This window comes from Gorilla gorilla, chromosome 21, assembly GCF_029281585.2.
Source record: "Gorilla gorilla gorilla isolate KB3781 chromosome 21, NHGRI_mGorGor1-v2.1_pri, whole genome shotgun sequence".
NCBI lineage: Eukaryota > Metazoa > Chordata > Mammalia > Primates > Hominidae > Gorilla > Gorilla gorilla.
Genome location: NC_073245.2, coordinates 4484603 through 4498842, shown reverse-complemented (window position 1 = coordinate 4498842; position 14240 = coordinate 4484603).

Sequence of the window (14240 nt, the reverse complement as noted above, 5' to 3'; positions counted from 1 at the left end):
ATTGCTCCTACTTCCTTGTATCAGGACTGCCATTTGGAACTGCTGGGGAAGCTCTTTTCAGAAATTATTTTCAAAACAGCATTGTTGCCTTTTGCCAAACTGAAATCTGGTTGTAAACTTTTGAAAACTAGTTCCTTGGAATGGAATTCAAGTTGTCTTCTAAGCAGTTTTTTTTAACTCAAACATACATTCTATCTTGCTTTATTATGTCACTATTTGTGTACGAAACATATTTCTATTTTTACCATTTTCAATTTATTTACATTTACATTTACATTTGTGTGTATATATATACACACATACATACACTTTAAGTTCTGGGATACATATGCAGAACTTGCAGTTTTGTGAAATAGGTATACATGTGCTGTCGTGGTTTGCTGCACCCATCAACCCGTCATCTACATTAAGTATTTCTCCTAATGCTATCCCTCCTCTTTCCTTCCTACCCACTGACAGGCCCCAGTGTGTGATGTTCCCCTCCGTGTGTTTATGTGTTCTCATTGTTCAACTCCCACTTATGAGTGAGAACATGTGGTGTTTGGTTTTCTGTTCTTGTGATAGTTTGCTGAGAATGATGGTTTCCAGCTTCATCCATGTCTCTGCAAAAGACATTAATCCATCCTTTTTTATAGCTGCATAGTATTCCATGGTGTATATGTGCCACATATTCTTTATCCAGTATATCATTGATGGGCATTTGGGTTGGTTCCTAGTCTTTGCTACTGTGAATAGTGCTGCAATAAACATATGTGTGAATGTGTCTTTATAGTAGAATGATTTATAATCCTTTGGATGTGTACCTAGTAATGAGACTGTTAGGTCAAATGGTATTTCTAGTTCTGGATCCTTGAGGAATTGCTACACTGTCTTCCACAATGGTTGAACTAATTTACACTCCCACCAACAGTGTAAAAGCATTCCTATTTCTCCACATCCTCTCTAGCACCTGTTGTTTCCTGACTTTTTAATGATTGCCATTCTAACTGGCGCGAGATGGTATCTCATTGGACCAGGGGTGATGAGCTTTTTTTTTTTTTTTTTCTTCGAGACAGCCTCACTCTGTCACCCAGGGTGTAGTGCAGTGGCACAATTTCGGCTCACTGCAACCTCCACCTAATGGGTTCAAGCAATTCTCCTGCCTTAGCCTCTTGAGTAGCTGGGATTACAGATATATACCACCACGCCTGGCTAAAGTTTTTTTGTGTGTTTTGGTAGAGACAGAGTTTCACCATAGTGGCCAGGCAAGTCTCAAACTCCTGACCTTGTGATCCACTCGCCTTGGCCTCCCAAAGTGATGGGATTACAGGCGTGAGCCACCACGCCCAGCCTATGATGAGCTTTTTTTCATGTGTTTATTGGCCGCATAAATGTCTTCTTTTGAGAAGTGTCTGTTCATATCCTTTTCCCACTTTTTGATGGGGTTGTTTTTTTCTTGTAAATTTGTTTAAGTTCCTTGTAGATTCTGGATATTAGCCCTTTGTTAGATGGATAGATTGCAAAAATTTTCTCCCACTCTGTAGGTTGTGTGTTCACTCCGATGATAGTGTCTTTTGTTGTGCAGAAGCTATCTTTAGTTTAATTAGATCCCATTTCTCAATTTTGGCTTTTGTTGCCACTGCTTTTGGTGTTTTAGTCATGAAGTCTTTGCCTATGCCTATGTTCTGAATGGTATTGGCTAGGTTTTCTTCTAGAGTTGTTATGGTTTTAGATCTTATGTTTAAGTCTTTAATCCATCTTGAGTTAATTATTTTATAAGGTGTAAGGAAGGGGTCCAGTTTCAGCTTTCTTCATATGGCTAGCCAGTTTTCCCATCACCATTGATTAAATAGTCAATCTTTCCCCATTGTTTGTTTTCGTCAGGTGTGTCAGAGATATGTTGTATATTTCATGGTACAATGCCTTCTGTCAATGGGGAAAAATAACAAGCATATATGGGATGAATGAAGTCTGCTATGGTTAAGGTTGAGAATATTTACTGATCCTTGAGTTCAGTCTCCAGGAATGTTGGAAATAGAGAATGGAGATAATGGAGATAAAGAAAAGTTCTGAAAATGACACTTCCCATAGTGTCAAAATTGTGATCTATTGGAGAATTCTGTGATACATCAAAATCTCTGTTTATACTGATGTTTGTTATTGTGTATGAGCATATCTTTATCAGGTGTAGGCTATTTCTATACTTTCATGTCTTTAAATCAATGTTTCTATTCACATATGTATATGTGCAAATGGAAGCATGTTAATATTATATATATATTTTCTGTCATTACCATGATTGCTATGATTATCATTAGCATGTATTATTAGTGTGACCGAAGTATCATCAGTATCAGTTTCTTTTTAACTGCAGTGCTCCTGTAATGCTTCATTTCTACAGAGCCAACCTACACCCACCGTTTCCCTGACTATAACTTTACCTAAAGTATAAGCCCTTATAAAGCCATGAAAGCCTACCAAGAATTGTCAAAGAAGCTAGGCAGCAGCCAGGCTCTGCCTTAGGAAAAGACTTTACTTTTTATTATCATGTGCAGTACTTAACTACTTGTTTTGACCTCTAAGATTTTGCTCTCCTATATTTCTATCCCCTGGCTTTCTGATATTTCATGTGATTATATTTGAAATTTTAACCTTGCTTTTCTTTTTGGAATCTCTGATATCTCTGCTGCCACAGGTAATGACAGGTTCCTCTCTAACTGTTGGTGTTATCCCTGGTCAGATTATTACTGATGACAGAAGTAGATGTTTTACGTGGATTCTCTCGATATCAGAAACAAATACAGATATCACAACTCAAAAATGACAGACTGATAACCATTATGAACTTAGATGCAACATTCTTAATACAATATTAGCAAGTCGAGTCTAGGAATATTTAAAAATGATCATGTGTTTTAACCAAGTGGGGTATATCTCAAGTTGGTTTCAACAACTGAAAATCTACCATGCTGACAGAAAAAAGAAAAATCACGTGACACTCTCAATAGATGCAAAAAAGGAATTTACAAAATGTAACACATTTTTTAAATTAAAAACTCCCAGCAAACTGAGGATAGAAAAGTACATTTTCAAACTGATTATGTGTTTACAAAAAATCTATAGCAAACATCTTACTTAAAATGGTGAAAGCCTTAATACTTTCTACATAAGATTATGAAAAATGCAATGATGTCCTCTCTCCCTAGTTCTTTAAAGTATTGCATTCAATATTAAATAAGTGGAAATATATACCAAGTTCATTGATAAATATTTAATACTTATGAGATGATAATTCTCCTGAAATTGATCTCTAGATTCAGTGGAATTCCCATGAAACCTTATAGGTCCTTTTGGATAAATTACAAAACTGATTCTAAAACAGGGAGAAAGAAAGAAGGGAAGGAAGGAGGAATGGACGGAAAGAAGAAAGAAATAAAGAGAAAAGAAAAGAAAATAAGAAATAAGTGACACCCAAGTTGGGAAGAAAGAAAAATACTATTCTCCCGTGATGTAAACATATACATAGAAAATCCTTAGGCATCTGCAGAAGTGTGCTAGAGGTATGAAGTGAATTTAACAAAGTTGTAGGATGAAAGATCAATAAATAAAATCAATTGTGTTTCTATACACAATCAACACCAATTAGAAAATAAAATTATGTAAGCAATTTAACTTACAATAGCCTCAAAAATAATAAAATAATTCAGAATAAATTTAATAAAAGGTATGCTGATCCAAAATTTCTAAATCACTAATACGAGAGATTGAATAGGTAGAAATATGTATCAAGTTCATTGGTAAATATACATGTCATACTTATTAGATGATAATTCTTCTGAAACTGATCTCCAGATTTGGCACAATCCCAATCAAACCTATAGGCCTTTTTGGAGAAATTACAAAGCTGATTCTAATTTTTTTTTTTTTTAATGTGGAAGTCCTAGAATAGCCAGAGCATGTTTTAGAAAGAAGAATAAAGTTGGAAAACTTTCCAAATTTCAAGACATATTGTAAAGCTACACTAACCAGTACAGTAAACTTACTGGCATGAAGAAGACATATATATCAGTGAAACAGAATAAATAATTTAGAAATATATCCAGCCTTACATGGCCAAAGTTGCCAAAATAATTCAATAAGGAAATCAATGTCTTTATAAAGATGGTACTAATAAAATTGGATATTAAATGGAGAATATGAACTTCAGAATTACCTCACACCATATCCTCAAATTAACTCAACATGTATTTTATACATAATGTAAATATAAAAAGTATAAAGCTTACTGAATAGGAAAAATTTTTAATAATCTTACTATAGCTAAAAATTTTTTAGATAAGAAAAGGATGGATGAAAATGGAAAAAAATAGTAAGTTGGACTTCATGAAATTAAGACTTTTGCAATTTAAAACATAGCATCAAAAAATGAAAAGGCAAACCACAGATTGGGACAGAATAATTTTAAATATGTCTGATAAAGAACTTTCATCTAGAATGTACACATAACTAAAAAACTAAATAACAAAACACAAATAACTCATTTAACATAATATTTTGACCTAAATGGGCCAAATATTTGTACAGATATTTTAATTTAAAAAGAGATGATGTCCAATACACAAATGAAAAGATACTTAACATTACCCGTCATCAGGGAAATGCAAGTTAAAGCCACATTGAGGTACCACTGTACACCCACTGGAGTGGCTGACACGAGCAGAACTGACCATACTACATGATGTGAAGAATTGCTATTCACACCTGGCTAGTGGGACTTCAAAATGGTACAGACATTGTGGAAAGCAGTTTGGCAGTTTCTTTTAATGTGAAACTTAGTACTGATCATATAGCCAAATAATTCCACTGCCACTCAAAATAAATAAAAACATATCCGTACCAAGCCTCATCCTTGAAGTTCATAGCAGATGTGTCCATCAACTTGTAAATGGATAAACCACTTGTAGATGGAGTACCACTCAACAATAAAAAGGAGCAAACTGGTACAACAGCAATATAAATGAATAGCAAAAGCATTATTCTCAGTGAAAGAAGCTAGACATGAAAGACACCAATGTATCATTCCACTAATAGGATACTCTAGAAAATGCAAACTGTAGAAACAGAAGCAGATTAGTGGTTGCCTGTGTTCAGGAATGGAGAAAAGATCAAATGCAAAACAGCAAAAGAAAACATTTTGTGATGATGCAGATTTTCTGTATCTTGATCATGATTGTGGTCAAATGATGATATTCATCTGCCATAACCCATTGAATTGCACATTGAAAAGGGTGAATTTTACTGTGTGTACATTATACTTAAATGGAGCTGTAAATATGTTTGGAGCTTATCTGTGAACATTAGTTGCAGAGCAGGAGTTATTTTTATAGAGTGGAAATCTGCTGAGTGCCAACTTGAGAAGGGTTGAAAAAAATTAGAACCTTCTTCCAACACATTTCAGTTAGAACACTCTTAGGATGTCGTTACAGCTGCGCTCTATATTGGAGTCTCTGATGAAATCACATGTCTAACAATCTCAGCATGCCTTTCATCAACAGAATACACAGGTGTTTTCTTTTTTTTACTATAAAGGATATACCAAACAACTTTTTCAAGACTTTACTTCAAAAAGGCACGTAGTTTTGCAACATTTTTGGTAAGTCTTTAATTATTTCAAAATGAAAAATTGAAAATAAAATGCAATTATTTACTCAGACCCCCACAAAAAAGGCCTGTACGGGGAATGCATGTGGGGTGTGTGTGTGTGTGTGTGTGTGTGTGTGTGTGTGTGTGTAAGTGTGTGATTTGAAGAATTGAAAAAATTTTAGTGGGGTTTTGTAGCATCACTTTGATAGCATCCTGTAATTTTGTATTGTGTTTGAAATAAAAATAAAGTGAATACACTGATAAAATAATTTGACTAGATGACGAGTTAGTGGGTGCTGCGCACCAGAAGGGCACATGTATACATATGTAACTAACCTGCACAATGTGCACATGTACCCTAAAACTTAAAGTATAAGAAAAAAAAAAAGAATTTGAAAAGAATTTGCATTATGGCCTAAATTATGTGTGGTTTCCACAGTGGCATGAATCGAGCATCTTTAACCTACATAACAATATATCAGAATGTATTAGGTAAAAAATAAGTAAACTAGTATAACAAAGTTAAATATTTCTAAAGGAAAATTATAGCTTTATTTTTTTTCCTGAAATGTTTTGAGGAGATATTTACACCAAAAGCTATTATCATTGATCAATGAAACTTTTTCAGAATTTGCTTGTGTCCCACCAATATTTGATTACATAGTGCTTCTGTGAGTTCCATTTCATTAATTTAGCATTGACAGGAGAGAAGGCAATGGCTCTGCAGCCTCTCTTGGTGTGGCATGATCCTGGTTCTGCTGGCTGATATCTATTAGAACCATGGCCTTAATCATGCCTTTCATGCTTCTAACTTGATTTGCATTTGTTGTGTAATCCAAATTTATTCTCTTGTTTAGTCGCTTCCACCCATAGAAAAGCAGGTCTTTTTCATTTCTCCTTCACCATTGCCCCCATTTTTTCTTTTTGTCTTCCCATGATGAAAAACAAGACAGAAACAAACTATAACAACAACAGACACCTTTTGTCTGTGGTCACCAATGCATTGTAGCACTAAACTTTGTTCAAAATCTCTAGATCTGACCTCTATATCTGCTGTTCCCAGAGTTTTTCAATGTATTCTCTAGACTGCTGTGACCCATTGACAGAAAGTCTAGCTATATTTAATTGAAAGTTATTACTGTCTGATATGGTTTGGCTGTGTCCGCACCGAAATCTCATCTTGCACTGTAGCTCCCATAATTCACATGTTGTGGGAGGGACCCAGTGAGAGGTAAGTGGATCATGGGGGCAGTTTTCCCCACACTGTTCTAGTGGTAGTGAATAAGTCTCATGAGAGCTGATGGTTTTATAAGGGGAAACCCCTTTCGCCTTTCACTTGGTTCTCATTTGCTAAATCATGCCTCTCAGCTGATTCTCTCTAGAATTTATTCTCAGGAGATCTAATTAATAACTTGTCAAGCTGATGTCCATCCTTGGGGACAACTCGTATCTGAAGAATGGCCAGTGAAAGGTATTAAAACTCCATACTCCTGCCTCAATTTAGGGCAACTCTGAAGGGTCACCCCAGCTTCTCAGCTCCCCCTTGAGATTAGCTGAGGTATTTGTTGTGACTGCCTCACATCTCAACTCCCTTTATCCAATTCAGCTTTTTCGCCACAGTTGTTGGTTCCTAGGATTTTACCCAGTTAAATGTTCTCTACACAAATCTCTATCTCAAATCTGCTTTACAGGGAATGTGGCCTCAGACAGGTTTTCATTAGGTTCTGGACATAACTCTCATTAGTCATTGATATGATTCGGCTGTGTCTCCGGCCGAATCTCACCTTGATTGTAATTATCCCCGCATGTCAAGGACGGAGTCAGGTGGAGATAATTGAATCATAGGGCTGGGTTCCCCCTACTGTTCTCCTGGTAGCGAATAAGTCTCACTAGATCTGATGCTTTTAAAATGGGAGTTTCTCTACACAAGCTTTCTTCTCTGCTACCATTTAAGATGTGCCTTTGCTTCTTTTTTGCCTTCTGCCGTGACTGTGAGGCCTCCCCAGCCATGTGGAATTGTGAGTTCATTAAACCTCTTTCCTTTATAAATTACCCGGTCTTGGGTAGGACTTTATTAGCAGCATGAGAACAAACTAGTACAGTCTGTTCTATAAGCCCAAGTCGGATCACAGAGTCCCGCTTTCTGTTTCTTTTGTTTTCTAGCCCATATTTCTACTAAAACTTGACTCATATAGACTTAAAACAAAATAATTAAGCATGGCTAATATTTATTTAATATTTTATACGTGTCAGGTACTGTATTTTGTAACTTATCTTTTAATAATCTTTCCAAATCTCTAAAAGGAGAATTCTGCTCTTTTATAGAGAAAATAAGGATGGCTCAATCTTTTGATTTTTATTACAAGCTTTATTTTGTATAACATATAATAAACTAAAAATATTGAAAGTTTAGAAACCATCAGCACACAATCGAGGTGATGGAAATATACTTCACCTCCAGTTTCCTGATGCCTCTTTATAATACATTTCTCTGGCCCCTCATTCCTGGCCCTTAAAAACCACCAAACTGCTTTCTGTCACTGGACAGTAATTTATACAGTCAAAAAATGTATATAAATACAATTTTACACTATGCACTTTTTTGTCTGACATTTTATGTTTTCTTCTCTGCATGTTTTACCTCTAGAGTCTGCCTTGTTTCACTTAGTATAATTATTTTGAGATTCATTCATGTTATAGTATGTATCCATAATTAATTCCGATAAAGCAAGTTAATTCATTAATGTATTGATTGATATTTAGACTGTTTCTAGTTTGGGCTATTATGAATACATGTGCTATGAACATTTGTGTTGATATCATTATATGAACACCTACTTTTATCTCTCTTGGGTAAATACCCAGGAGTGCAATGGCTGAGTCTTACGGCAGAAGTATGTTTAACTTTTTAAGGGACTCTTGAACTGTTTTTCAAAGGTTACACTTTTTTGTATTCCCATCAGCAGTGTATGAGAGTTTCAGCTTCTCCACATCCAAGCCAGTGCTTGTCTATTATCAGTCATGCTAATCTTAGCTATTTAAAAATAGATAGTGGCGTCTCATTTTGGTTTTAATTTGCATTGCCCTGAGCATTAATTATGTTGAGCATATGTGCTTATTTACCAAACAAATGTCTACTTTGAAATGTCTGTTCCAGTCTTTCACCCAAGTTTTAAATGGGGTTGTTTGTTTTTCATTATTAAATTTTGAGCTTTTAAAATATATTTTTGATGCAAGCCTTTTATCAGATATATGAGTTGCAAATATTTTCTCCCAGCCTGCAGCTTGTCTTTTCAGTCTCTTAATAGATTCTTTTGAAGAGCAGATTCTTTTTTTTAAATTTGATGAGTTCTTCTTATCAATATATTATTATATAAATCATGCTGTGGGGTCATATCAAAGAAAGCTTTGCCTGACTCAAAGTCCCAAATGTTTTCACATCTTCCCTCTCCTCTCCTTTGGGAACTGAGATTACACGTAAATTCAGTTACTTGAAATTTACTGTCTACTATTGCTCTGTTCATGTTTTTTAAAAATTTATTTTCTCTCTATATTTTATTTTGAGAGGTGTCTATCTTTTCTTCTTTAATGACTAATGTGCTATCAGCCTACCATGTAGCTGGGACTACAGCCGCATGCTACTATGCCCCGCTAATTTTTGTATTTTTGGTAGAGATGGGATTTCACCATATTGGTCAGGCTGGTCCTGAACTCCTGACTTCGTGATCCACCTGCCTCGGCCTCGCAAAATGCTGAGATTACAGGCGTGAGCCACTGCGCCCAGCCTTCTTTAGTGTATCTTGCATGTCTCTATTTTAGAACATATAGAATACTGTTTCAATAAGCATTTTAATGTTCTTAACTGATAACTCTGGCACCTTGATTTACTCTGGATCAGTTCTGATTCAGTGATTTTTCTCCTTATTATGAGCCACGTTCTTCTGTCTTTTGTTGTTACTGTTGCGTCTCTGCTAAACTGTGTCTGGATGTCAGATACGGTGACTTTTATCTTATTGAGTGCTGGAAGTATATGTAAATATTCTTGATCTTTGTATTGGTATGTATTTAAGTTTAGTTGGAAAGAGTTTGACTCTTTTTGGTCTTGCTTTAAAAATTCATTAGGTGGGATCAGACCAGTTCTCATTTTAGAGCTAATCACTCCCAACTAGTGAGGCAAGATCCTTCTGGGTATCCCTGGGAATCTTGAGGTGTTTCTGGTTTGGCTGATAAAATAAGCACTATTACTGGACCTTGGTGAGCATGTGTACTGTTACTTTTCATCTTATCTGTGTGTTCTTTCCCCAACTGTAGGTACTTTTCTCTAGGCCTGTCCTAACAATTACTTAGCTATGTACTTTAGGGGGACCCTTTGCAGAGCTCTGGAGTTCTCTTTCTGTGCAGCCCCTTCTTCTCAGAAACCTTGTCCTGAGAGCTCATGTCAACATGGTTTCTATGGACTCTCAGCTCTGTCCCCTCAGCTCAGGGAGAACAATGAGCTCCTCTTGGGCTCTTCTCCTGGAGTAGTGGGCTGGAAAACTTTCTCCAGGCATAAATTAGGGCAGTTGATAGGCTCACCTTGTTTGAGACTGACTTTACAGGGTCTTGCAAACTTTTGTGGCATACATTTTGGCCATTTTTTTGGTTGTTTCAGGAGGGAGAGAAAGTCTAGTTCTTGTTACTCCATCATGGTCATTGCAGAAGTCAACCTAACTGATATTTATCAATACAGTCTGTTGCTACACATTGAACTTGCTTAAGATAATTTTTAGATGGCACAGAACTTTCTGTCCATTGAATGAGACTCTCTGCTTATTTTGCAAGTGCTCATTTGTATGGAGACGTTTGTATGGAGAAACTTCAAAAAGTTTGTGGAAAAATGAAGTTAAAAGATAAACATTGAAAATGTGATCTTCGGTTTTCATCCCTAAAGAACCGATGGTCCTGGGAACTTAACAATGTCAATGCAGTCTCTTATATATTATTAACTTAAGAAAAATGGGTGCCCTTTCCACATTTGTTGAGATTGGGAAACAAAAAGAAGTCAGAAGGAGCCAAATCAGAGCTGTAAGGTGGATGCCTGACAATTTCCCATTGAGACTCTCAAAAAATTGCCTTTGCTCGATGACAGGAATGAGCAGAAACATTGTGGTGTTAGAGGACTGTCTGCTAAAGCTTTCCCAGGTATTTTGCCCTAAAACTTTGGCTAACTTATTCAAAACACTCTCATGATATGCAGATATTATTGTTCTTTGACCTTCCACAAAGTCAACAAGCAAAATGCCTGGAATGTCCCCAAAAAACTGTTGCCGTGACCTTTGCTCTTGAGTGATCCCCTTTTGCTTTGACTGGACCACTTCCACCTTTGGTAGCCATTGCTTTGATTGTGTTTTGCCCTCAGGATCATACTGGGAAAGCCATGTTTTATCTTCTGTTACAATTCTTCAAAGAAATCCTTCAGGATCTTGACCCTAGTTCTTTAAAATTTCCATTGAGAGCTCTCCTCTTGTCTGCAGCTGATCTGAGCACAACACTTTTGGCACCCATGCAGTGGAAAGTTGGTTCAACTTTAATTTTTTAGTCAGAACTGTGTAAGCTGAACCAATTAAGATGTCTACGATGTTGGCTATTGTTTGTGCTGTTGATTATCAGTCCTCTTCAATTAGGGCACAAACAAGATTAATTTTTTTCCTTGCAAATTGATATGGATGATCTGTCCCTGTGGACTTCATCTTCCACATCATCTCGTTTCTTATTTAAAAAAGCTGTCTGCTTGTGAACTACTGATTTCTTTGGTGCATTGTCCCCTCAAGCTTCTTGTAAAGCATCAGTGATTTCACCATTCTTTCACTCAAGCTTCATCATAACCTAATGTTTGTTCTTGCTTCAATTTTAGCAGAATTTACATTGCTCTGCTAGGGGCTCTTTTCAAACTAATGTCTACTCCTTCTTACTGTCTCAAACTAGATCCTGTTCAAACATGCTATAATAAATTAGTATGAGTTTATTTTGCTGCCAAAATTGAAACCTTTGCATAGTTTTTTTCATAATATACATTTATTTTCCATGAACTTTTTAAGGCCTCTCATGTATCCACAGGTAGAGTGCCTTACCTATTCTGACTTCAGTCAATTATCCAAGACCTTTCCTTGTCAGTGATACATTAGAAAAGTAGAGAATTGAAAAATAAGAGTAGCTTCTGCTGATTAAGAAACACTATATCTTTTTCTACTTCTTTCTTTTTTTTTTGTTTTTTTGAGACAGCATCTTTCTCTGTCACCCAGGCTGGAGTGCAGTGGTGTGATCTCAGCTCACTGCAACCTCTGCCTCCCAGGGTCAAGTGATTCTCCTGCCTCAGCCTCCCGAGTAGCTGGGACTATAGGTGCCTGCCACCACACCCAGCTAATTTTTGTATTTTTAGTGGAGACAAGGTTTCACCATATTGGCCAGGCTGGTCTTGAACTCCTGACCTTGTGATCTGCCTGACTCGGCCTCCCAAAGTGCTGGGATTACAGTCATGAGCCAACGTACCTAGCTTTCCACTTCTTTCTTATTATTTTCCTCCTCTCTCATTCCTATATTCTCTCCCTTCTCCTACTTTCCTCCCCACTCCCTGTTTCCTTCCTTTCATCTTTCCTATTTTCAAGACTTAATATTTCTTGAACCTCAGATGTTATCATAGTATGTTATTTGTTTAATTTTCACATAACAATAATAGTTTAAATACAAATAATATTTATTTTCATCCCCATGTTATCAGTATAACAGTAAAGATGTGGAGAGGCCAGCTGGGCATGGTGGCTCAAGCCTGTAATCCCAGCACATTGCGAGGCCGAGGTGGGTGGATCACGAGGTCAGGAGATCGAGACCATCCTGGCTAACACGGTGAAACCCCATCTCTACTAAAAAATAGAAAAAATTAGCTGGGCGTGGTGGCGCGTGCCTGTAGTCCCAGCTACTCGGGAGGCTGAGGCAGGAGAATAGTGTGAACCCGGGAGGCAGAACTTGCAGTGAGCCAAGATCACGCCACTGCACTCCAGCCTTGGTGACAGAGCGAGACTCTGTCTCAAAAAAAAAATAAATAAATAAATGAAAATAAAATTTAAAAACATGATGTGGAGAGGCCAAACCAATGGCTCTTATATCCACGTTCTTTCTTCTAAATGATTTCACCTTAGTTTTGGTCTGCATCTCTAACCATAGCTAGTTGCAGTAGGACTTTCTATCTGGCCTTGCTGCTCTCATTTTTGGACCTCCTCACTGAAATCAAATTGATCTTTCTAAAATGCAAACCTGGTCTTAGTATTTTATTACTTAAAACCCATTGGTGGCTTTCCATGATTTATGGAATAAAGTCAAAATTCCTGTTTTTGCCCACGTTTCTGTGTGCCTCTCATCCCTACATTTACTGATTCCTGTGTGCCATAAATTGCCAGTTGTCCAGAGTTCATTCTCTTTTTGTACTTGGGAGGACTTCTGCATCCTGCAACTTTTCCCCTGAAACATGCTTGGAAAATACCTACTCATTTTTTTCAGATTCAGGTTAGTTTTTTACTTCAGTTTCTTTTCCTGAAGCTTATACTGACTGCTCCATATGGCTTTGGGGATTAGCTACTCATTCCTCTGTGCCCTTTGTAGATACACATTTATCATGGAGTCTTTTTTTTTTTTTTTTGAGACAGAGTCTCACTCTGTCACCAGGCCGGAGTGCAGTGGTGTGATCTCAGCTCACTGCAACCTTTACCTTCCAGGTTCAACTGATTCTCTTGCCTCAGCCTCCAAAGTAACTACAGCCGTGCACCACCGTGCCCAGCTAATTTTTGTATTTTTAGTAGAGACGGGGTTTCACTATGTTGGCCAGGATGGTCTCGATCTCTTGACCTCGTGATCTGCCCACGTTGGCCTCCCAAAGTGCTGGGATTACAGGCATGAGCCACCGCTCCCAATCAGTCATGCAGTCTTTATGCTTACTTGTTTACTTGCCTGTGAGCTCACGGAATGCAGGGACTATTTCCTTGTTGCTCTAGCACCTACACCAGTACCTGGTATCCAGAAGCTGTATGCTAAATGTTTGTTGAGTGGCTGTTTGACTGAATGATTGTACTCCTAATTAGTAGATAGAAAGCCATGAACTTCCCAGTTCATCATTCTTTGTGCTCAATTCTGGTTTCCTTATTGTGTTCAAAAGAGTCCCTTAGTGACATAAAACTATGGAGCTAGTATGTCAGCTCATTTAAGCAATGATTGGTTTATGTATATAAGAGGCTTCAATAATTATATATTTTTATTTCAGTTTCAATAAATGATCAATTGATTAATTTTCTCTGTTTTGGCTTATTGTTCACATTTAATATCAAATAAAAGTGTTTTACTTAAAATTATTCATGCCAATTATGACAGTTAGGTGAATATTACTTTGATTTACATTCCAGTAGTAGTTTTGGTTGAACCCTGAATATGCTAAGACGTCACTTTTCTTTTTTCTTATGAACAGGCTACTGTGTTTACATATATTATTAAAATCTTCTTTGAAAATACGAAGTGTTACATTTCTTATATTTAGTTCTCTGTGCTTCAGAATTCCTGTGATACTTGCACTTAAGTCCTTCTGAGCAGTTGAT